This window comes from Danio rerio, chromosome 6, assembly GCF_052040795.2.
Source record: "Danio rerio strain M-AB ecotype USA chromosome 6, GRCz13ab, whole genome shotgun sequence".
In the NCBI taxonomy this organism is placed as follows: Eukaryota; Metazoa; Chordata; class Actinopteri; order Cypriniformes; family Danionidae; genus Danio; species Danio rerio.
In genome coordinates this window covers 26123991-26148668 of record NC_141026.1, presented here as the reverse complement: position 1 = coordinate 26148668, position 24678 = coordinate 26123991, and the positions used below count along the sequence as shown (strand labels likewise).

The following is a 24678-nucleotide window of genomic DNA, read 5'->3' as shown; positions in this document are numbered from 1 at the left end:
AAATAGCACGTGAGTAAGGCTTAGTAGTAAGCATAATTCTTGCACGCTGCCAGCCAACCACTAAGCATACAGTAGTCACTTTAGGACAAAGCGCATGAGAGAGTGAGACCAGCGATCCTTGCATGCATAAAATATTGCTCATTATGACAAGTTTTACTTGCTAACTACATAATTGAAAGCATGCAAGACATAATACAGTTTTTCGTTCAGAATTGTAGTATTATAAAGTACTTTAACGTTTTCTAACTACCGAATGACATGAACACATCTGTCATCTTTGATGTGTGTGTTTGCGTGATTTCAGGACCTGTGGCTTTGGACGACAGTGGAGGGATTGTATTCGAAAGATATTATGCGCACCGGTTGGGATTTAGGCAGATCACTCACTGCACCTTTAAATTTGTAGGGTCACTCTCAAATGTAATTGTTATGCATGTTGTTTACTTTATTGTTACTTAAATGTAAGGTACTATTTGAAGAGTTCACATGCAATAACTTCTAAGTGCCATCTGAAATTTCCTTCTAAAAGCAGCATTTTTCTCAGAATCCTATGTTTGTCTTCAGTTATTTCACTTTAAAGGCAATGCAAAGAACACATTATTTGACATAAAAGTGGATTTACTTAACATACATACAGGAGCTTGAGAAAAATGTCCATTTTACGAGAAAATTTCAGACGGGATTTAGAGGTTTTTGCGTCTGAACACCTCATTTACTTTAAGTAACATTAATGTTACTGCTCATGTAAAGAATAGTACTATATTGTCTATAGAATTGTACTATATTGTTTTAATTATTTATATATTAAAACATTTTCTTGTAAGACAAATCAGTGTGTTGATTGCAAGCTACATTCAGTATATTTCATAGACTGTACACATTGTAAAACATTTTTTAAAGTTTTGTTTAATGTGGGTTTGTGCAAAATGCTGCCTTTGTTTGAATACCAGTAAACATACATGCAAGTTCATGTGCGTTTGTCTTTCTCATAAATAGTTGTAAGTGCTTTGTGTAAGTGTGTGCTCTTTGTACTGCTCTGACAAGGTGACTAACTGTGCAGGAATGTGATCACTGGTCAGGTGTTTTCTCATCAGCTGTTGGAACGTTTAAGAATCCAGCTTGATTTCCTGATGCTACCACTTCCTACCGCTTCAACATGACCTGGGTATAAACACATTTAAAACTCTTCCTTGTACACACTGCTTTTTTTTGTTTTTGTTGTTGTTCCTTTTCTGGCCAGTAGAGACAGCGTGGAGTCACTTACATTAGTCATTTATGTTTATGAGCTCACAGCATTGTTGAAGAACACTAGATTCTGCTACCATGAGGTCATCCTTATGTTTTATGTCTTCCCCTTCAGAAAAACAAATGAGGCTATGTTCACCTGCGTCAGGGACTTTCCTCTTTGAGTCACACTGAAATATTTAAAAAATGCAGCAAAACACTGAATTAAGGGATAGTTCATCTAAAAATGAACATTTTCTCACCATTTACTCACCCTCAAGTGTTTATAAACCTTGTGCAGTTTCTTTATTTTGTTGAGCACAATGAAATGTGAATAAAGCCTGAAAACTGTAACCATTGACATCCATAGTAGGAAAAACAAATTCATGGAAGTCAATAGTTACAGGTATTCAGTTTTAATTAAAATATATTCTCTTGTGTTTAACAAAAGAAAAGAAACTCTAATGGGTTTGTAACAAGTGAAGGGTGAGTAGAACTATCCCTTTAAGTTCATTGTCTTGGTTACCTAAATATATTTAATGTTGATTAGCGGTAGCTTTTCAGAAGTTCAAAAGACTCTAGATATGTTTTGAGTGTGGTTTAAAATTATTCAAACACTTTGAACTTATTCAAAGCTTTATTATTAGCAAAATACACATTTAGCTTGAAGATCAGGATACACTTTTTCAATATTTGGTTGATTTTTGTTTTTCTGATAATTTAAGAGAAGGGTTAGTTGTGAAGCAGAAGGAAAAGAAAGGAAATAAAACAACAACTGATATTTGGACAAATTATTTGGTCATAATTTATTTTGATGGTCCGTTTGTTGAATTTAGTAAATTGCGTCTACATGCCAACTAATTCAAATTAGATCATAAGTAGACTGTTAGGTTGTGGTTATGGGTTGGGGTTAGGGTTAAGGTTAGTGTAAGTTGACATGTACATGCAAAGTTTGTCATTATCAGTTAAATGTCTGATGAAGGAGCAGTATCAACAGATATTAAGCAGACAGTCTACTGATACTCAAATGGACCATCAAAATAAAGTGTTACCATTGAAATTTTTTAGGTGGGGCTTGTCCTTTGTAATGTTTATGATAGTTTTAGCCTTCATAAAGAGATCCTGTGCTTATACTGTATCTCATATCTATATGTGCACATATATGGAAAAAGATTGATTTATACTGTGGTAATTTCTGCATCATGGAAAGTTTGCTTTTGTGACATAGCATAAAAGTTATGTCCGTAAGAAAAATTATTGCTCTAGATTTAGGAGATAATTGCAGAGCTCTGTGATAAGAACACAAGAGAGTTGTGGATCAACTGATAAAACAGTCACTTGTTTAAAGAGTTAGTTCATCCAAAATGTTTAGTTATGTTATTAATTACTCTCCCTCATGTTCTTCCAAACCCCTACATTTGTTTCAGAACACAAATCAAGATATTTTAGGTGAAATATCATAGAAACTGCTTCATCCTCTATAGACAGCAATGGTCCCAACCTATTGGGACTTAAAAAAAAAAAAAAGCATTCTTGAACCTATAATGACTCTGAGGAGAAGAAATCTTAAAGCCAATATTTTTGTTTTATATGCACACACAACTATTCTCATACTCATAATATTTTAATCGAACCACTAAATACACAGTTTTGATTGTTTTTTTTTGGTAACTTTCTAGACTTTGAACAAGTCGGGGCCATTGCTCAGGAAGCTCCTGAATTTTATCCAAAATATCTTAATTTGTATTCTGAAGATGAAAAAAACGTCATAGGGTTTTTGAGCAACATGAGGGTCAGTAATTATTGACAGAATTCAAATTGGGAGAGAATAGCATTTGCATTTCTTGTTTATTTGTCTGGCTGGTTGAAATATTAGCAGGGCAAAGACAAATCTGAAATATACAACGGAAGATAATCATTATTGTTCAGCTATGCATAAATGCATACTAAATTGTAAATATAATATCACCTTTGAGAACCTTGAGAAATAAAAATGCACAGCAGAATGGGGTATATGCACACGAATGTTTAATTTTCAGCCTGGCAGCCCAAGGGTCTTTCCATTATAATATTGTCACGATGTGAAGTCGATCTCAGATCAGACATGAAGCACTGCATTAAATTCCGTCCCCCGTACCCCCGTACCCCCCCCCCCCCCCCCCCCGGTGTCTTTAAAATATGACAGTTTATTTTACCACTGTATTTTCAATAGAATTTCTGCGCTTACCTGTTGTTACTGATTACAATGTTCTTTCATCTTTTTTTTTATGCTTGAACGACTAAATAAAAGCTTAAAATTGAAAGCTGAAATTGAAAATACTCACATTAAGCTTTCACCAGAAGTTTATCGTTGGCTAAAAAAACTTTAGCTGTGCATATAGCCCATTGCAGTGCTATAAATTGCAGTATCGAATAGTTCACTGCCATTAGATTTAGTCTTCTAAAAAAAGAATGTGAACTGATCATATGAATCATGAGTTTTACTTGCTGAGTTTTGAGACATGGACATGAGGAGACATGGTGATATACTCTTGAGACATGTGAGGCTTGGGAAAACTCATAATTTACCTTCCACATATAGCCTTTATTGTCTTGGACAACTGATATATTCAAGATATTAAACATTTGTGATTTTTTTTGGTTTTGTTTCATACGGGTGTGTGAGAGACTGTCGCCATCTACAAGATAACGAGAGCACATAACCTCACAGAGTACATGTGACACTGTGTTTCAGAGATAAGAATGTATTCTTCTACTGTAAAAATCATTGGAAGTGTGTGTGTGTGGAACTGCACTTCACATTCCTGTCTCATGGCATCACACTCATTTTTTTGTAGTTTGTATCATGCCTGTTGTCAGTTCCACCAAACTCTTATCTGGTGCTGTAAGTCAAAATTTTTGTAATGTTTCCTAAGAAACAGCAAATTAGTTGGAATCATATTTTTGTGCAGCTTGCCGTGTGGATGACTGAAATAGATTAAAGTGGGGATCAGAGTTATTGTAGGACGTTTGAAGATTGCTTTGGGACATTACGTCAGTACTGTCTTACTACTTTGATTATATTGGCACATTGCCGGACAGTAAACAAAGATTTGCATGGAAATGTGACATCAGAGCACACTAGTCACTGACGCACAGATTGACACTACTAAGACTACTTTTTTATCAAACACAGAATTAATCACAGAAGCTGTAGCTAAATCTCTGATGCAGGAATGTATGTGCATATCTTTCATTGTGTGAATGTGCGTGTTTTATTCTGTTTTCTTCATGAATGTATGCTGCTATTGCAACAGAGACCTTTTTTTTTTAAAGGTAAGAAGGTAAAAGGTGAATGAACACTTTTTCCTTGCATCCTTGATGGGGCAGTTTCAGGAACACACCCAGAGATTTACTGTACTAAACATCTACAGCGGTTTGTAGATCCTGGGCTGCTTACGTTATGTGCTATTGTGCTTTCATACGTACGCACACACTGCCTTGCTTTGCTCTTTAACTCGGACTATTTGCTGAGGGATTTCGGTGTATGCATAGAGATAGTGAGAGTAAATAAGATTTACATGCAAAAATGGATGGATTTTCCTATTTAAAGTGCACCTATCTTATAGACTTTTGAAAATGATCTTTCATGCAGTGTGTAAAAGCTTTAAATGAATGAAAACATCCTGCAAAGTTCACCCTATAAGTTAATCTTCTCAAAGTCATTAAAACAAGCCATATTTAAAACTTTTAATGTTAACATTAAACATTAACAGGATGCTTATCCATTTATTGCACACATAGACCTGTAGTAGCATCATGTTTTGTTTTGTTTTTGCATTGTGAGGGTGCAGAGTAAAATGCGTAAGGTTCATTTTTTTTAACCAATACTAAAGCAGTGAATCGTTGTATTGTTTTCCAATCTTTTAATGATGGCTGCTACAGTACAGTAACCTAAATGCATAAAATGCAGGATTCACAGGCCAGTTGTTCTTGAAAAAAGATTTATCAACATTTTTCTATAATTTTCTTTTTATAAATGCTTTGAAAAAAATACAAATAATTAAGTGAATAAGCTAAAATTAAATCCATATTGTAAGACAAGATAGTTTGTAAATAAATAATAATTGATAATTGTTAAAGATAATTAATTGACAATGGATTTAAAAGCTGTTTTTTTAAGTTGATGATGAAGATGTGTACACCCATGAGCTCTGTTTTAACGAACTAGGCACAAAGTCTAAAGCACAAGGTGCAAAAGCATTAAGACTGTTCCAAAAGTGTGCCACAATCCACTTTTGCAATTTTTAAGGATGGAAAAATATGCTTTGCTCTCCAGCATATGGTCTAACAGGGTTGTGCTTATTCTCTTAATGAGTTATGGGTGTGTTTTGAGCATATACATTTACTATTTACATGGCAGACTTTGTAAGTGGACAAACTGAACCTTACACTGGTGAGAAAACAGTTAAACAGAGCATCTGCAGTGTGAGAAAAAAGAACGAGCCTCCTCCATTTGGCCTCTTTACTTTCTCTTTACTTTTACTCTTTACCTTACTCCTTTACTTTTGTGGATAAGGAAATGGTGGAAACTCACTCGTACATGTTTATTTTAGCCTACATATTTAATTTAGTTTAAGCACAAAGATTTGTTTCAAAACTATTAAATATGCAAATATAAATATGCATATAATAATACTGCTAATAACATACAAATGCAAATTGTCACGTATAAAAAAAATAAATAAAAAGCCCCCCAAGATGAAGAAGACATTGGCTTTTATATATTTGTAGAAAATAATAATTCTAAAAACATTTTAATCCTTTAATTTTTTTTTCATTTGTAAAGTTATTTGTGTGTTTTGGACCTGCATAGGCGCATGACTAACACACTCTGCGCTGGACTTTTGATCAGGTGTTAGTTGGTCAATGGCACAGTCTATTTCAGATCTTTAAAATAGCAACGTGCCAACGATGCACCTTAACACACTTCTATTTTAGACCAGCACACCCATGAGTCTACAAAGTGGTGCAAATGGATTTGCTTTTAAACAATGTGGTGCAAAATTTGAAGATTAGGGTTGCACTTCTCTGAAAATAGCAACAAATCACACCAAACACATCTTGTGCCTTATTGCACTGGGTTTATGATAGAGCCCCATATATTAAATGTTTTATTAAAAATGTACACAACTCTAAATTAATTAAATAATATATAAATGTATTTCAAAACCATTTAAACCAAAATATAACCACAAATACAAACATTTCACTTTTTTAAGCAAGATTGTTGTTCTTTTTTTTTTTTTTTTTTTACTTAACCAGTCCTATTAATCATCGATCCAGCTGCACATGTTTACAGATGACATCTAGTTTGATGTTTATCTCATACATTTGCATTCATAGATTTTAATTGTGGCTCATGTGTCAAAATACATAGAGTCAGAATATATGTCCATCTGAGAAACTGTGAAAATGAAACTGGATTCTTTTCAAATGAGCTCAGCCTGGCCTGGATCCTAGACATGGAATGGATTGGTTGGTTGGTGTGTTTGCTCGAGCAGCACAAAAATAGCCTAACTCGTTGCTCATGGCTCCAGGAAGTGGTGTGTGCAGGGGAAAAATGGGGTTGAGTTCTTGTCAGCATCAGCCCCTCCTCTGTTGACCCTGGGGGTGGGATTCATGGCCAAACCGCTCCGCTCGAGCGTAAGATACAGGCTCTTCCTGTCATGGCTTTCCTGCATGGAGGTGTACTGGAGGGCCTTTGTTTTTAGTCCCTCATATGTGCTCCTCTGAGAATTGATGACATCTCTTCTTGCTCATTTGGATCGCTGCTCGACTGCCGGACGTCAGAGTTGTGCGTGTGTACTGTTGCACAGCAGGAAACACAGGGTTGAGCAGCTTAACATGAAATACTCCAGATACTCAATGGCTCCTCCACAGAGGCTTTACGCAAGTGTCTTGCAGCATGTTCCAGTAAATGACAGTGGGGTTGTGGTTTTGTTTTGAAGCTTGAATTAAAGGGAATGTTGCTCTTAAAGAAATTCTATCATCGTTTACCAACCTGTCATGTCATTTCAGAACTTTCTTTCATGCAACAAAAAAGGAGACATTTTGCAGAAAAGCACTCTTCCTAAATCAGATCACATTTAATTCTGTAGTGCTTTATACAATGCAGATTATGTCAAAGCAGATGAACAGGCAATAACAAAGAATTACTGGGTCAAAGGTTCAACATAGTGATTTAAGTTCAATATACTGGGTACATCATTGTTTTGGTTTCAACCCAGGCTTATTCTGAAAACGTAGTCCCGTGGGCTTTTCTGAGACCGCAAAATGCATCCCGGGAGGTACGTATTTTTGCAGTTTTTGTTTTCGCGAATCTGCGAGAGGCAACTGTGTGCAGTTTTTATCATCTCAAATGCTTCTGACGAGGGCTGTTTGAGCCCACGCTGTTCTCGCGTGAACCCACCAGAGGCCGCTGTCGACCGACTGAATGATTGACTGGGCGACTGGCCAATCGACCGACCCACCCTTTTCCTTCCCTAAACCCAACCAATTTTACCGATTGAGCCACCAGCACTCTTACATTCCTAAACCGAGCTGACAGTTTACAAAAGCCAGCCAGAAAAAGGAAACCCCTCGACTGATTTTTATCACGTTTTTGGATTTTACCACATTTTCAGCCCGTTGTTCAATCATTAGTTTTATTTTTTGCATTTGTCTTACCTGATTTCTGGAACCGCTTTTTCCCATACTCGAACACTGTTATTGTCGTGGTTAACTCCTTTCTGCGTCTCAAGTCCACCGACGTAAATGACGAGCTAGCAGGACAAACTGGTTGCGGCGGGAAAGCCCTCCACACGGAGGTAAGCGGTCAGCCGGTAAGTCCCAAAAGGAACAGAGTCATACTGCCCCATAGCGTTCGCCTAAAACAATTAAATGCAGCCATACGTACCTCCGGCTACGTAATTCGTGGTCTCCAGAAACGTCCATGGAACTACATTTTCTGAATGAGTTGTTTGGTTTTGTTATAGTTAGTTCAGTAGTGGTTCAGTTCAATACAATATGATTATCACAAACCACAACCACAATAAATAAGATATAATGACATGCTATTCAAGACAATTTGTGTGTTTTAATTTGGCTTCATAGCAATTATGAAAACACTAGAAAATGACTATGAAAATGTCTGCATTCTGTTTATTTCCCTTAAACCCATGCACCGTTTACATAAACCTCCAAATCAGTCAACCAGGCTCATTAGAAATTTGTGCTTTAGCACCTTTGGAAAAAGATGTTTCCCAGTACTAGGTTGTGGGTGGAAGGGCGTTCACTTATAACAAGTAATTTCAACTTTATTTACGTTGGATTTTTTACAGTGTTGTATAATTAGCATTAACTGTATTATTAACTATATACTGTACTAACAAAACTATTATTATTCATCTAAACTGAAAATAGCAATACCATTAACGAACAACCCTAAAACTAAAGTGGATTTAAATAATAGCATGTGTCATATCGCATCCATCTATGATCACATGAAAATGACCATGCAGCCATTTATAGGAAATCTTTGGTCAGAGAAGGCTTCATTTGGTTTTATTTCATTCCAAATTGTTCACATGTTGTTCTAAGGTTATAGCCTTTTATTATTCATTCAACTTTTTATTTTTGAAAATCTCTATTTTTCAATAGAGATCTTTATTTTCAATCTTTAATTTCAATTAATGATGGGAACATTTTGTTTGTTTCCTCAAAGTTATGCAAACAGGGTGTTTGAGTGTTTCTCAGCAGTGGCTTACTTGGGTGAAATTGCAAGTTTTTTCTGCTTCCGTAAGCTAAATGTAGTTCAGGCCTCACAAGTAGAGTTCACTAGTGCAACATTTCTCAGCAGGTCAACGAGTCTTTGAGATTCAGAGAACTGCAATCCTTCTATTTTTTTTACTATCATTTCTGGTAAACTTAACGCAGTTCTTTTCATATTATAAATACTAAAGCACACTTGCAACCACAACTTCCTTACTGTCTGTTGGCCACGATCACAAGGAGGGAAAAGGATCCACTTAGATATCATGAACCATAAAAAAAGTTTGAAAAATGAAAGTGTCTGTTGTGCATTGCTGAACAACAAAGAGAGCTCAGACAGACTGCTCGTCTTCATGTCTGGAATGTGTTATCAGGTTTATAAAGGTGAGTCAATGCTGCGCAGTGCCTGTTCTGTTTGTTCAAAGACAGAAGGATGTCTTTCTGCTTTCTCGCCACACACAGAGCCCCTATCAAACCCCACTCAATGATAAAACACCTTGAGACCCAAACAAAAGCTGTACTAAGTTGTGACCTGCTCATACAAGCTTTCAGCGAAGGTGAACATGCGCACCGCAAAAGATGACCTCCGCATGACTCACTCATCCTCTTTCATCTTTAAAAACACACACTTGTACATAATATGACAGTGAGGTGAAGAAAAGGTGATTGGCCACCAGCAGCTCTGAGGATATTGAGTGATTCATTTTGTTTTCCTCTTTGTCGGTGCACTTAACTTGGTGACATTGATGATAAAAGCTGCTGATGCCACGAAAGAACACAAAGAATCTCTGAGGTAGATATAGCATCTTATGGGTTTCTAGATGTGTTTTGCTGTTTCCTTTGCTGTGCAGACCATAATCTTCTCTTTGTCAGTGATCAGATGACAAATGGTCATTGTTGTTTGCTTTACACTTTATAAAGGAATAAAAGAGACAAGTATAAGAACATAAAAACAAATAATACAATTGATTAAAAACAGATTAAAACGTGTTAAAACAGGTTATAAAAGAATGGAATAGAAAAGAAAGGCATAATATGTATGTAGCACAGTGCTCATTGAGTAAAGGTACAGCTAAACAGGTGTGTTTTCAGTCTTGATTTGAATGTGCCTAATGTTGGAGCACATCTGATCATTTCTGGAAGCTGATTCCAGCAGCAGGGCACGTAGTAGCTGAAGACAGATTCACCCTGCTTTGACTGAACTTTTGGAATTTTTAGTTTATATGATCCTATAGATTTGAGTGATCTGTTTATATTGATTCCCACCTTTTTTGCATGAAACCCCCTTTTCTCCCTGGAAAATATTGTAAGGCCCCCTAAACATTTAATGATATTATCGCTCATATAAGTTTGCAGTAAGGATGACAAAAAATGTTGTTTTCAAACAAACAATATGTTTATTAGTATATCTAGATATGTTTATGCATTTTATGCAAAATATAAAAGCAAAACATCAGTAGGCCATATGTGACTGAAAAGCGTAAGCTTTTGGCCTTTAAATTGGCCATATTTATTAGTTGCCAATTTTTTAAAAGTTTCCTGTCAGTAGCTGTGATGTCCTTCATCTCATTTTGGGTGTGTATCAGTTCTTTCGCCTTGTGCACAAAAACTGCTCTGAGCTTGTCACAGTATTGGGGATGAGTCGTCTGCAAATGTATTAATAATTTGGACGGCATTATGCATTCATTAGAAAGAACTTTGGTGCAGAAAATGCACTGTGTCTGGGTCAGGGACTCTTTGCTTCGAGAAAATGGAATAAAACCCATAGTTCAGTTAACTATCTTGGTATTTCCTGCATTTCGTGTTTCCAGTATTGCTAGCGCTGAGACCCATTTGGAGCTTTGGAGCTTCGTCACCTAGGTCCAGTATGCTTGGGCCATTAGTATTAGCTGAGGGCGAATCAGTGACTCAATCTTTTTTGTGTTGGACGAATTACAATTGTGTCAATTTGTTTAGTCAGCCAGGGGTTAAAATGAACTAAGGCAACATGATCATCCCTCCTAATTGTCCACAGCCAAATGTTTTTTTTAAAATATGATGCGACCCCCCCAACGAGTTCTCTGAGGCCCCCTTGTGGGCCGGGACCCCTCTGTTGGGAACCTCTGCTGTAATATATTGAGGTGCTGGGCCATTTAGTGATTTATAGACAAGTAATGATGCTTTAAAATCTAATCTGAATGTAACTGGGAGCCAGTGTAAAGACTTGAGGACAGGTGTGATGTAGGTCTGGGCGATTTGGCCTGAAATCAAAATCTCGATTAATTGAACATTTTAACTCGATTACGATTAATGAACAGTTTTTTTTATTTATTCATTTTATTTTTTGCCCTCGTAATTTACTGAGAAGTTTTGTAAAGTAAATAAGCTCACAAATTACAAATGGGATATTTCTGAATAAAGGGTGCATTACTTACTGGAAAACACACACTATCTACTATCTGTGATTATTTATTAAACATCAACAATGAACTACTGAAATTAAAACACACATTGCCTAAAGTGAACCAATTTTCTTATTAAAAAAGTAATTAATTACAGGAACTTTTGGACACAAAATTAATTATTGTCAGTGTTTTTCATATTAAAAGTAGAAAATAAGAAGTGTTTCTTCTAAATAAAATAACTCCTGTATATCCTGCCAATAATATTTTAAACAGTGCATTTCTTGCATCATCTGTCAACAAATATTTTCATGTAAACAATTTTAATATAATGGAAAATCTCAAGGCATCTCAGAGCAGCTTCCAATCAATGTCAGTGCAAAGTAAGGCTCTATAATTGGTCCATCATCCTACTTGACAATCAGAAGTGGCTAAAAATTGGTTGCAGAAATATAATTCCCCTCTGACTTTAACAGAGAAAAACTAGATCGATTATAGGTTCTGAATGTCATTTTCAATTACTTTTTGATTAATCATCCTGAGTGTTATGTGCTCTGATTTTCTGGTTGTGGTCAGAATCCTGGCCGCAGCGTTCTGGATGTGCTGCAACTGTCTGACTATCTTTTTGGGAAGGCCAGTAAGGAGTCCATTACAGTAATCCACCCTGCTGCTGATAAAAGCCTAAACAAGTTTCACTTAGTCTAAATAGGATTTCTTAAATGAAGACATTATCTTGTTTAGCGAGCCAGAAATGAAGCGAATGAAATAAATGATTATGGCAATTTCAGCTGTAATTGATGTTTATATATAATATATCAGGGTTTAAATGATGTCTGTTTGTGCTTTTAAAAAACAAATACCATAATGCTCACATTGTAGGTCAGCAAGAAATCAGTAGGTCTTTTGTAACTTCAAATGCATTCATGAACTTGTTTGCTGCAAACGCAATCTGGATGCATTTTTGTCTGCCATTAGAAGGGGTTGAGATTTAAAAACATGTCATCCACTTGTGATCAGATAAGGTACCTAAACCTGTTTCGCTGTCCTGTAGACTTAAGCTGATGGGTAATGTTGTTGGAGCCAAAATCTGTATGTTGGTCCTACATGAGCAGGATTGGACACCCTTGGGATAGGTGGAAATGCATCTTTAAACACAGGTGGAAATGGTGCCGATGACTCATGGGGATTAAATATTTCATGAGGTTATGGGGTAAATATTCAACAGAACTTCCAAAACAACAAATTGTTTTGCCAGTGTTTACTCTGTCTGACTTAGAACAGGGTGTCCAGTTCAGTTTCTGCAGAGTTTAGCTCCAACCCTAAATAAACCCAGCTGAACCAGTTAAGTTTTCCATAGTACTTCAAAACATTGCATCTAAAGTAATATGTTGTCTAGTAGGCACTTTTTTTGCATCGACTTAAACATGCATTTTATCCAGAGTTGGAAAGAAAAAAACTTCACTACTTTAGTACATTTAAAAATTTATATATATTTTAATTTTAAGCACTTATTAAGCCAGTAGTTAGTAATGGGAACTAAAGTGTGTTGTGTGTAGTAGGGCTGCATGATATTGGAAATATCTGACATTGCAATATTTTCTTGAGTTTTATTTTTATTATGAATTTAATTTCACCAGATGGTTTGAATATCTCTATTTGGAGAGATTTTATTAAATTACATCAACTGATCTTTTTCCATTCAGTGTATCTGCATAAATTATAGTAAATTACAAGCATGTATAAATAAATTAACAGTGTTTTATGGTTTTCTGGGGAGTCTTAACGGTACTGAAGTAGAGAAATTGAACAATCAAATGTAAAATAACATGGTCATCATTGTAATAATTACAAAATAATATTATTTAATAATATCTTTATTTTTTATTAATGAATGTATAATCCTCTGCGTGACTATTGCAGATACACACATTGCGATATTGATACTCAAACAAAATATTGTTCAGCCCTCTTGTGTAGACGTGTTCAAGACAGAATCAGAATCTGGAAATATCTGCTTAAGCACCTACAAACTACAACTGTTCTGTTTAGCAATTAAGTAATAGGTTATTCTGGGCCTTTTCTGACTTCAAAACTAACATTGAACATACTAACTAACTAACATTGAACTAACATTTATTGCATTTTAGTCCATGTGTTGATTAGTTGTGCTGTCTCTCCTTAGGACGTTGTGTACCGTTATGTCTAAAACAAAGGGTTTTTAGCAAGCGGCAGTCTCCAAATATGGAAGTAGTTCCGCTAGTCCTGGCTCCATAATAGAGCAGATTTCTATTAAGCCCACTGTTAAAATGGCCAATTTTACAGCAGAAAAAAAGTGTTTACAGCCTGGTACAAAGATTTTTGGTTTATATAGCTAATATTACCCTTCATGACTACTGTAAGGGGGTGAATTTTTTTATGATTAATCTGTTTCGTTTATTTATATTATTTCGCCGGTCACCTTCACTTCATCTTAGCTGATTCCGGCTGATTAGCAGCTGAACTCTGCATTGTATTTTTGTTTGTTTTGTTTTATGCGGCTTTACACAGTCAGTTGCTTTATGTTTTTCAATTATCAGATGATATGGTATGCTCTGTGCATTTTATGGTGCTGAACAGCGTCACAAACTATTTATGTGGCCTCTATTTCCCAGGTTAGTGAAATTACATACTTATACCATATCTATAAATGTATTTGTTTTAAGATAATTTATTATTTATATTTTTCTTTAGAACTTGAATGCACTCCAGAATCTGACAGATTGATTAGATGTAGGCTAAAAAAACAGTCATCTGAAACGTTGTCATGTGTTATGATTGTTTTTCATAAATAGCCTTGCATTTACTAACACAGACTATATTTTAAGTGTTTGGAAGTAATTTGCGTTTTCCTCTTGTAGTAAAACGTCACAAGAACTATGCCTAGTGGCTCAATGTATTACAACAGTGTTTTTAAAAATCTAAACATTTTATTGACATAGTTTACAACCAAGCACAAGTGGTCAGAACACAAATGAGTTGCAGGTAATGAAGTATTACGCGTTTCTCCCAAAGAAAAGCCAGTGTAAGCAAAATGCTAGCAGGCAACTGTAGCTTCGCTCACGCTCCGCCTATTTGCCTTTGTTTGGTATCCCCTGGTCGGTGCGATGACGTGCGAACAAAATGGCGACGGTTGGCCACGCCTACTTGTAGCTTCTATTGTGTTCTTCAGAAACCTATGGGTGATGTCACAGATACTACGTCCATATATTTTACAGTCTATAGCAGGGGTGTCAAACTCCTGGACTCAGACCTCAGACTCCTGGAGGGCCGAAGCCCTGCACAGTTTAGTTCCAACCCTGCTCCAACACACTTACCTGTAGGTTTCAAACAAGCCTGAAGGACTCAATTAGTTTGATCAGGTGTGTTTAATTAGGGTTGGAACTAAACTGTGCAGAGCTGAATTTGACACCTGTGGTCTATAGTTTAGTTTTTTTTTTTTTTTTTTTTGTAGGCATTTCTGCAGTACTTTGGTGTCTAACTGTATTACACTGACAACATTAAAGTGTATACTTTTTTCATTCCAAGTAGCAACCCTTTTACGTTTAATGCTTACTTTAAGGTCACGGAAATGTTGGATCCTTAACTTACAAAAAGCTTTAACATAGTAAAAGGATTCAGGGTGAAAGTATGCTACAAAATGCCAGTTGAGACCACTTCAAGCTACACACAGCCTCAATCCATTTCATTAGCATTTCATGCCAAGATTGTTTCGCTCAATAGCCGAGGTCTAAAAGCAAACAGACTTCTTCACCAGGTCTGAGTTTTCTCCCCCACCCGTCTCTCTTTATGCTATGTTGGTGTATTAATAGAAGCAGATGGTGGGTTTATTCATTGATGTTGCATCTGGTTGTTTCTGACTGAACTCTCCCTACTGTGCCGACCCATTTCCTGCCCCGCTATACCTCAGAAAGGGACGCCCATCCCATTGCAAACATCCTTCCTCGCCGCTCATTTGATGGTGATTCTCTTCTTTGGCCCTCGTTCTGCCCCACAGATGTGGTGAGATGCTCATGCACTTGAAAGTGAAGCCGATGTCTCTGAAGTCTCTCACCTGGCCCATCCACATTACATTGGGCAGAATTGTGTGTGGGCCGGCTTAAGGAATGTGTGAGGAGAGAGAGGTCTAATGTCTGTGTTTGGTGACAGAGATCAAAGGCATTGTAATGCTGCACTTTCACTTGTGGTATCACTGTCTGATCAGCTCACACACCCTGAATCCTGAGAATGACTGTGCCAGCAAATGTGAACAATAATGCCTTTAAAATTATTGTAATTGTAACATCTCAAGACAATTTGTGTATTATGCATGGTTGTAAGTTTAAAAAAATATAAAAATGGTAAAATGGTAAAACAACATGACCCTGCCCAGGCTCATTGGAAAATATGCCTCAGTTTTTCTCTCTTTTTTTTTTGCAAAAACATGGCTTGCTCTTGGTAAATTTCAGGAATTTCAGCAAAATGCCTCATTTCTGACCTCAATGTGTTCTAGTCAAACGTGCTTCATAGCTGCATTGTCAGCACGTGAGATATGTTTGGTGGCTGAGAGAACATAACGTTCTGCAATTTAAGAAAACACATGCAATTACAAAAAACACCAGCAAAAGATCTTCATCTGTTTGTCAGCACACGTGCTGCAAATCCTCACAACGCATACACATTAAAAAATGTGCTGCCTTTTTTCCCACAATGCAGACAAATTAATAAAACGTGCTGCATTTTCTCACAATTCGAAAAGAACGAAACGCAACAGAAATGTTTCAAGCGGACCCAAAACATGACGGGCGCCGTAACGCTTTGACTATTGCTCAGTGAAGTTGTAGGGGATCTTTGAAAGTTGAGTTTCCTGTGTCTTAAGTATTTATTAGCCTAAATAACCATAACCTAAATAACCAGCTTCATCATGTATTAGGGTTCCTTAAAATATTTTTGTTGTGTTCCGAACTATTTAAAAGTGTTGTGAGAAAATGCAGCGTTTATTCATTTATTAATTTGTTTGCATTGCATAAAAAACAAATGCAGAGTGTTTTTTAAAAATGTGTTTGCGTTGTGAGGATTTGCAAAATGTGCACTGCATTTTCTCACAACATTTCACTGCATTTCCTCTGTAAAAAGTCTTGATGTCATCTTTTACTCTGAGTTTAAATTTGATCGCCAAATTAATGCGGTTGTCAAAAACAGTCTTTTATATTTTAGATATATTGCCAAGTTGAAGTCTGTCCTCTCAGTAATTTGGATCTGGGTTTGAGTCAGGCCTCTCTCTCGCAATTGCAGCTGGGCCAGAACGCAGCTGCCAGGCTTTTAACAGGCACAAAAAAACGAGAGCACATTACACCTGTACTGGTTTTCCTACACTAGCTACCAATCCAGTTTAGAATCCAGTACAAAATTAATATGCACCAACACGTAAAATCTCTTCGCTCTAATGATCGACTCTATTTGCAAGTTCCACGATCACTCTTGAAATCATGGTGATCAAGCTTTTTCAGTAGCAGGTCTAAGTATTTGGAATGATCTTTCGCTCTTCATCGCTCTTCACAACTTCTCAAACTTTTGAGTCTTTTCAGAGGTCACTGAAAACACTTTTCTTTAGTTTTTAGTCATGTGTTGTTTGTGACAAGTTTATGAACTTTGGCTCCTTTTATGTTTGCATGTATTATGTGTTTTTCATGTACAGCACTTTGGTACCCAAAGAGTCATATTGAGTTGAGTTGCTGCTGTTTTTTTTTTTTTTATTGCAGCACGTTAAGCTCTCCCGGCCACCGTAGATATGGGTATTTCTAAAAATTTCTAATGAGTATACCAATTTTCGCAAAAAAGAATATAAATGCTGGCTGTCTTTTGAATACAGCTGATAAAAACATACTTTAAATATACTAATATATTTAATATAAAATAGCTTTGCAATAATCTAGCTGAAGCAGAAATAGCCATTGTGGCCATATTTGGTTATGAATCATTGACATTGTTAAGTTATTTTAGTTGGTGTTGTGCAAAGAACTGCACAAAGATAATCTTTTAGTTGTTGATAATATGTCCCTATAAACATCATTAGTTTAAAAAAGAAGAAAAGTTGTTGGTGTTGACCCAAAGCTTTCATTATACCTAACTGCAGTCAAATGTATTTTTAAGCAAGTTTTTACGGTTTTGTAGACTGTATTATGCTGTATAGCATATATTTCCAATGCACCCATGTTGCCATGGTCCCATAAACAGTAAAATGTCAGTAAATATAATGCTCAGGATTTATTGTAATTTTAATCAAATGTTTCACTTTTCCTTTTATATATTTTCAGAAATTGGCTCAATTTAATTTCATTGCAGTGCTTTTTTAAAATGTTTATATTTAGCGTGTTTTGTTTTTTAGAAAAGGATGAGTTGAGAGTATTTTGCGGCATTTATACCAAATTTATATTCACTATAAACATTTTTGGCTCTGTTATTAAATCGTTATATTTTAAGTCACTTGCAGAAGATGATTTTAATGAGTTGTGCTGTGGTTCATTGGTTTGAATTATATCACACATTGCTTTTATTTATACGACCAAGTTTTATGAGATTTTTTTATTTGAATCTGTACATTGTTTTATAAAATTACATTTACTCTTTCCTTGCCACTGTCTTTTTTCTTCTGAGGTGACCTGTCAGAACATCAAAATACCAAACAGCCCCTCTGTTTTTTAAAGCAATTTTTTTGTGGCTTCATAACATTTCAGCTGATTTTTATTTTTTATTTTTTTGTATCAGTTGAAATGCTGTTGAAGATCTGATGACAATGTTAGCTTTTTAAATAATGCTTCGAGCACTTGTTTCTTCTTTTGGATGTGATAGAAAGGACTGGTTTGACGTCATCCGGAACAAATTAGGGCCTAAACAAAGTTTGTTTGGGGTTCGTTTTGGGTGTCTGAAATAGTTTACTAAAGCAAACCTTCTGGAAAAATTTACTCCAGCTGGTAAACACTTTTCAACTGCCATTAGTCTATAGTGATTACATAATATAGTAGGTGTGCTGAACAATTCATCACTTCTGCTCAGTTTTACAAGGTCAGGCAACCATGACAATGGTTATAAACAATAAACACTGGAAAGCTAAAAGATATATGTAATTGTTTTAAACTGATATATGGTTCTAATTGACTTTTTTTTTTTTTTGTTAGGAGGATAACATGCAAGCACATCTTTTCATATTTATGTAAACAATGCGCTCAACATTGTCAGCAGGATGTTAGGATGTTCGCTAATAGTATATTGTTTTGAGGTACTAGCTGTTTTTGCCTCCTAAGCAAAAAAAAAAAAAAACAGCTTTGCCTTTAGACATAATGACATTTCATTATATGTGAGCTATTAAAGCGCCTTACTATGTTTTTTTTTTAAAATGTATATTTAATAAAGTGTTATAGTGTAATATCTGTTAGTGCAAAAGTTCTGCAAAGCTTTAAAGATCATAGTGCATGATCAACAAATAAGAAATAAATTAAACAGAAAGAAAACAAATGAGTAACTGTGTATAGGTGTCATATAAGAACTCAAAAACTGAAATACACTGCTGAAAAAAAAACACCATCAAAAGCAGGTGGTGATGAACGTGAGTTACATGAAGTTACAAGCTCATCTAAAACAGCTTTTTCACAAGCAGAGAAAAAAACCGAACAACATCATGTCCAAAATTAATTCAATAAATATTATTTATCAACAGTAGATGTAAGATTAAACTCTGATGTTGATGTGAAAAAAAAACTAAAAACAACCATAGCAATGTCCAACAAAAAAGCATACTGTAAGTGAAGTGTCATGCAGAGAATTTAGGAAAAGTCAATTTACAGTTACTCGCTGTATAAGGATACAGATTTTTTGCTACAGCATTTTTGTGGCTTTTTATGTAATGATTGCTCTTAGTATTAGTGAAATCAACATAATCGTTGCTGTCGTACAGTTTTTACAATCAACAGTAAACCACTCAGAAAGAAGATGTTTAGAAAGAATAAATCTTTAAATGAGACTTTTTGAGAAATTAGGCGATGTATATCATAAGAAAATGAAAGCATTTTTGGATCAGGATGCATATAAAGCAGGATTGTGACAAGACCTTGTGGGATCGTGTTACCGTTATCACTGCTCATAATCTCTGGGAAAACGGTATTATAGTGCCATTGCACTTCAGGCTTCTAGAGATCAAGTCCTGACTTTGATTATAGCTGAATATTGTGGTTATTTATTGCACTTAAAATAATTTGTTTGTTATTATTTATTTTTATTTATTCATTCATTCATTCATTCATTTTCTTTTTGACTTAAGCAGGTCGCACACCAGAAGCGCCGCTCTGCGGCGCGCCGCACAGCGCCACGCAGCGCCACGCAGCGCCATGCATTTTAGAATTCTAAACATAGGTTTCTATCAGGATACACACACCAGCGCCGCAAGTCGGCGGCGCCCAGCCACGGCTCAGGACGCAGTTCATTTTTCAGCCGCGCCACAAAGCGCCATCTGATTAGTTTCTTGTTAAATATCATTCGAATGTGCGCGTCAGGTGTGTGATACTTTAAACTGTCATGTGCGAGCTGGTGTGCGACCTGCTTTAGTCTCTTTATTAATCAGGGGTCGCCAAAAGCGGAATGAACTGCCAACTATTCCAGCATATATTTTATATATATTTGAATATATAATCATTCTTCTGGCTTTTAAACCAGCTGAAATTTGTAAATTAGGCCTACCGTTCAACAGTCTATTAATGCAATGTGAAATTAAATTAAGTAATGTAATGTCAAAGTTTGACAACATTTTAAAGAAAAAAATGCCTTTTACAAATGCATGAAATGTGGCCTTCAAATAATACATATAAATGTGTGTGTGTGTGTGTGTGTGTGTGTGTGTGTGTGTTTTATAATGCATTAAACCAGAAGTTTTATATTTTAAAGAACATGTTGAACTCAAAATGCACCTAAGTTTTTCAGTAAAAAAAGGAAGAAAAAAAATTTCAACATATTCTATCATTAAAGATCTAAATATGTGATCTTGTCTCGTTCTCATAAACCCAGTCTCTTGTCTTGCCGATTTGGGTCTCATCACACCCCTAATGTAAACCTTTTGTCTGAAACCTCCAAAATGAAGAACCTTTGAAATAACAATATGGGATATGATACGTATATAGCAATATAGCAAGATTGCAAGAAAATGCATAAAAAAAGAAATTGTTCAATAGTGCAGAGCTTTAAAATCTCATACAGAAATCACTTTCAAAACGAGCAGATTAATGCTGGTCACTGCGGTGACTCTGCGTGACTAACAAGAACCACATCTGTGGATTTTGCCCTCAAAAATGATTGCAGATCATCAGTAAATGTGACCACTCCTTTACTGTCCCGGATGTGTCAGGGATGTACGTAGGTGTGCATTTGCTTTTCACCACTTTTCTTCATTCCCTCGGTCCGAGACTCTCTGGAGACATGGGAGAAACGTTTAGCCTGTGACTCACCGACTAAATGCCCTGAGCACACAATGTAAATAAAACAACCTCTGTAATCGCCTATACCTGACACCTCTGAGGTATTCACTCTGCAATCTCTCATCTTTACTCTGTCATAATTAAGTTTCTTAATGTGCTCTTATCTATAGAATTACCTACACACACAGCACTAAAGTGATTGTTGCAGTTTGCCAATTGAATGTGGGTGGAAATCTTTTTTTTTTTTCGGTGACTCCGAGCTCTCTATTCAAACAAACACATGCATGTTCACCTCTGTCAACACTCCTCACCCCTTTCTTTCTGCTCCCAAAGCCCTGCGTCACTGTGAGAGAGGCTGTCTCCCTTCTTCCCCACGCTTCAGCCTGTCTATCTGATAGCATCAGGTTCATGGAGATTAGCCTCCATGAAGGTGCTGTTAAACTGGTTACCTCTACAATGTTTTGCTGTCTATCCGTAATCTCTCAGTTTACAAGCTGGAGTGCGTCCGTTCCCTGATAGCACAGTCTTCATTGTCCTTTCAGTGTTCTGTGTGCCAGGACTCAACAGCCTTATTGTGTTAATAGAGTACAACAAGGCACAGTTTTAAGCCAAAACCATCGCTTAGCAATCAGGCGTGTGAAGAAGAGATAATAGACCTGCCAAAAGAACATTGTGGGACAGCAGGGTTAAAAAATAGCTTGTTCTCCTGAGAACTTTGTAACCCATGCCGCCACCCAGTCATTAGGGAACACAGTGCTCAATTCATGTACATCTTAAGATGTTATGTTCAGAATGCTGAAGACTTAATGTGCATACTTGCTGGATTCTGTCCCAGTGATGGTGGTCCAGTCAGACTTGGGCTGTCATTGTGGTAGAGGCTCTCATGTGAGGTACGACCAGCCAACAAATTCCCATCTGAGCTTTGGAAACTCAGCTGTGTACATAGTTCTCCTCGAGTCTTGTTAAAAAATAAAAATAACACAATCTTAGTTTAGTGTGTGCATATGAAAAACGTTTAGTGAAAGGTGTTCAGTACTAGACATATCAACATTCTTGCGGCAGAGAGCACATAGTAATACTAACTAAATGCATTTTTGAAATAGTTCTCATACCTAAAGTGGGGGATAGTAGTTGTGCTTGTTTAGTTTTAGTATTAGTATTGCTCATAGCAGTTTTCTGCATATTTTATAGGTATGCATTGAAATATCAGTCGCTGAAAATGATTGACTGAAATAGCATTTTTGGATTTTTTCCAAAAGAGAACAATGGCTGTGTCTGAAGCCGTGTACTACTCAGCAGGTACTGCATTTGAATTTAAACATACTACTCGGCCGTTAGAAAAGTACGTTCTATACAGTATAAACGTGAAAAGTATGAATGGAATTCGCATATGCTACAGTACATCCGCCATTTTGTTATGGTCACGTGACCCGTCTGCGTCAGTTGCGTTGCTTTATTCCCATTTATGAATTCTCTCGCGGAGCATTATGGGATAGCGCAGTGTGCATGCGATGTGCACTTCTGAATCTCGTCAGAAGTAGTAAGTCATCCGGGTTCTTCTTGCATACTGATTTTCGAATTCTATGAATTCGGACGTACTACTCAGCTCACATACTGATTTTAGCCTACTATATAGTATATAAGTATGCGGTTTCGGATGCAGCCAATGTCTGAAAATAGGAGCTGAAAAAAAGGCTTTGCTTTGCTGCACTGGTCTGAAGTGTTCAGCAAACTGGTTTTTCACTCTCTCTAGCCTTATTCACTGCTCTATGAAACCCATTCATTTCAACGACTTGCACTGCACAAGGGCAGTTTGTTGCTGCATCAGCCAAAACAAAAGAGCAGCAGAGTGTACTGTCAAGTAGCTTGTGTTAGTGCTGCAGTCAACGTTCAAAATAGGTCAGTATTGTGATCCAAAGGGGACCAATGGTATCCTTATGGTGGCCATGGTGTACGACAGAAAGTTTAAGTCGACGTTATTCTTGCTTGAGGAAATGTCAAGAGTTCGTTCACATATCATACGAGAAACATTTCTCACAAAACAGATGCTTTATACATAAAAACCTGTGCATAAATGTTCATTACTAAACTCTCTATGAACAGGATTTGATTCTAAGTGCAGATCAGTGAATGTATGAAAATGAATGAATGAAATGAAATGAATAAAATAGCCTACAGTATTGTCTCAAACTGCATAAAATAAATAAATAATTGCAACATATATGAACACTTACAGCTTTTTATGGTTTCCGATAATACTAAATACAGAAAAACTGCACACAGCATACATTTAGTCCGTATTTGTATTAAAAAACAACACGCAACATACAGCCCAGTCAGTGCAAACCTCTCATCTGTATCTTTAATCTTTACCAGCACATGTAACCTCTTGTAATGAAGTAATTCAGAGTTCATAATAGTCCAAAAGGCGATGATAATAGTTAAACATGGCAGTTTGTTCATGTTTTAGGTTGCTGAAAGAATCACTTGCTCCTTTGGTTTTTTACGCTTCACTCTCACGTTTGTCCGTTTCTGAAAGGATTAGATGTCAGAAGCTATTTAGTAATCTCGCACATGTTATTATCATCAGCCTCGTAAAACAACAACAGAACATGGCAGATGTTGTGATTTTGTTCTTCTTGGCTTTGTGGCTCTACATCAAGACGACAACAAGGTTTGTTTAAGCTCGGATCAACCTTGGTTCGTTATTATATGTATATATTATTACAGTGTAATGCCTCGGTCGTGTATTTAAAAATGGCACTTCCTTTGTTTTCATTCTCCTGCTTGTGACGTATCTCTGTAAACCAATAGCGTTCAGTTGCACATCTGGCTCCACCTTTTAATATCCTTTTGTTATGCTAGGTATCCTTCCGAAAGGTTACCCAAAAAATGGTATGATACGGTTCGCTTTTTGTTACTTTTGGAGAGTGGAAACTGCCATAAAAGTGTACCGAACTGTACCGTGCCTCACCACTCAGTGGAAACAGGCCAATAAGCATGAACTGCACAAGCACAATGAAAAAGCAAAGTCAGATATATCAAATAGCTTGTCAGCGGGACATTTCTATGTAATTTGCTTGTAATTTGTTATTTTCCTTGTAATCATGCTACTGTGCTATCATTGCAATGCTGGTAGCCCTTTAAACTCCAAAAAAATATATATATACATTTTTTTAAATCAAGATTTAAGTTATTGAGCTAAATTTGAAAAGCTTTGGTGGCACAGTGGTTAGCACAGTTGCCTCACAGCAAGAAGGTTGCTGGTTCGAGTCCTGACTGGGTCAGTTGGCATTTCTGTGTGAAGTTTGCTTGTTCTCCCCATGTTTGCGTAGGTTTCCCCCACAAGTCCAAAGACATGCGCTATAGGTGAATTGAGTGAGCTAAACTGGAAAGAAAATGAATGAAAGAAAAAAATCTTACAAAATGGCTTCATATATTTTTTAAAATAGCAAATGATTATTACAAAGCAGTTTTGGACAAGAGGAACCAGAGTTTTGGGTTTTGGCCTAGGATTTTTATTTTGGTGCATCTCTGATGTTTTTTTGTTTTTTGTTTTTAACCTCAGTCTTGAAAATGTTAAAGCTGCTGTTGCTTTCTTTGCCCTGCACCTAGTTGTATACATTTGAAATGTATTTGTATGAATAACTTTTCACACTGTAGAGGAAGCACTACTGTGACTTTGTGTTGTTATTTAAATTCGGATTTACTTATTTATAGATGGATGTTTTATGAAATATGAAATTCAGATGGATAAATTATCAGAGAGCATCAAAACAAAAGTTTAGTTCAAATGGCATTAG

At 36.3% G+C, this 24678-nt stretch overlaps 1 protein-coding gene across 3 annotated transcripts in view; it reads left to right on the top strand.

Moving 5' to 3' along the window:
- The window catches only part of gng12b (guanine nucleotide binding protein (G protein), gamma 12b), a 164380-nt gene that overhangs the window by 121263 nt on the left and 18439 nt on the right, over positions 1–24678 (top strand). The window contains exon 1 of one of the 3 annotated variants that reach the window (XM_087257205.1): positions 1055–1165. The exons of the other annotated variants lie outside the window; for them this stretch is intronic. The gene's annotated coding sequence lies outside the window, so the exon portion shown is untranslated. Of the gene's footprint in view, positions 1–1054; positions 1166–24678 lie in introns of those variants that run through there. 3 annotated transcript variants of the gene reach the window in all.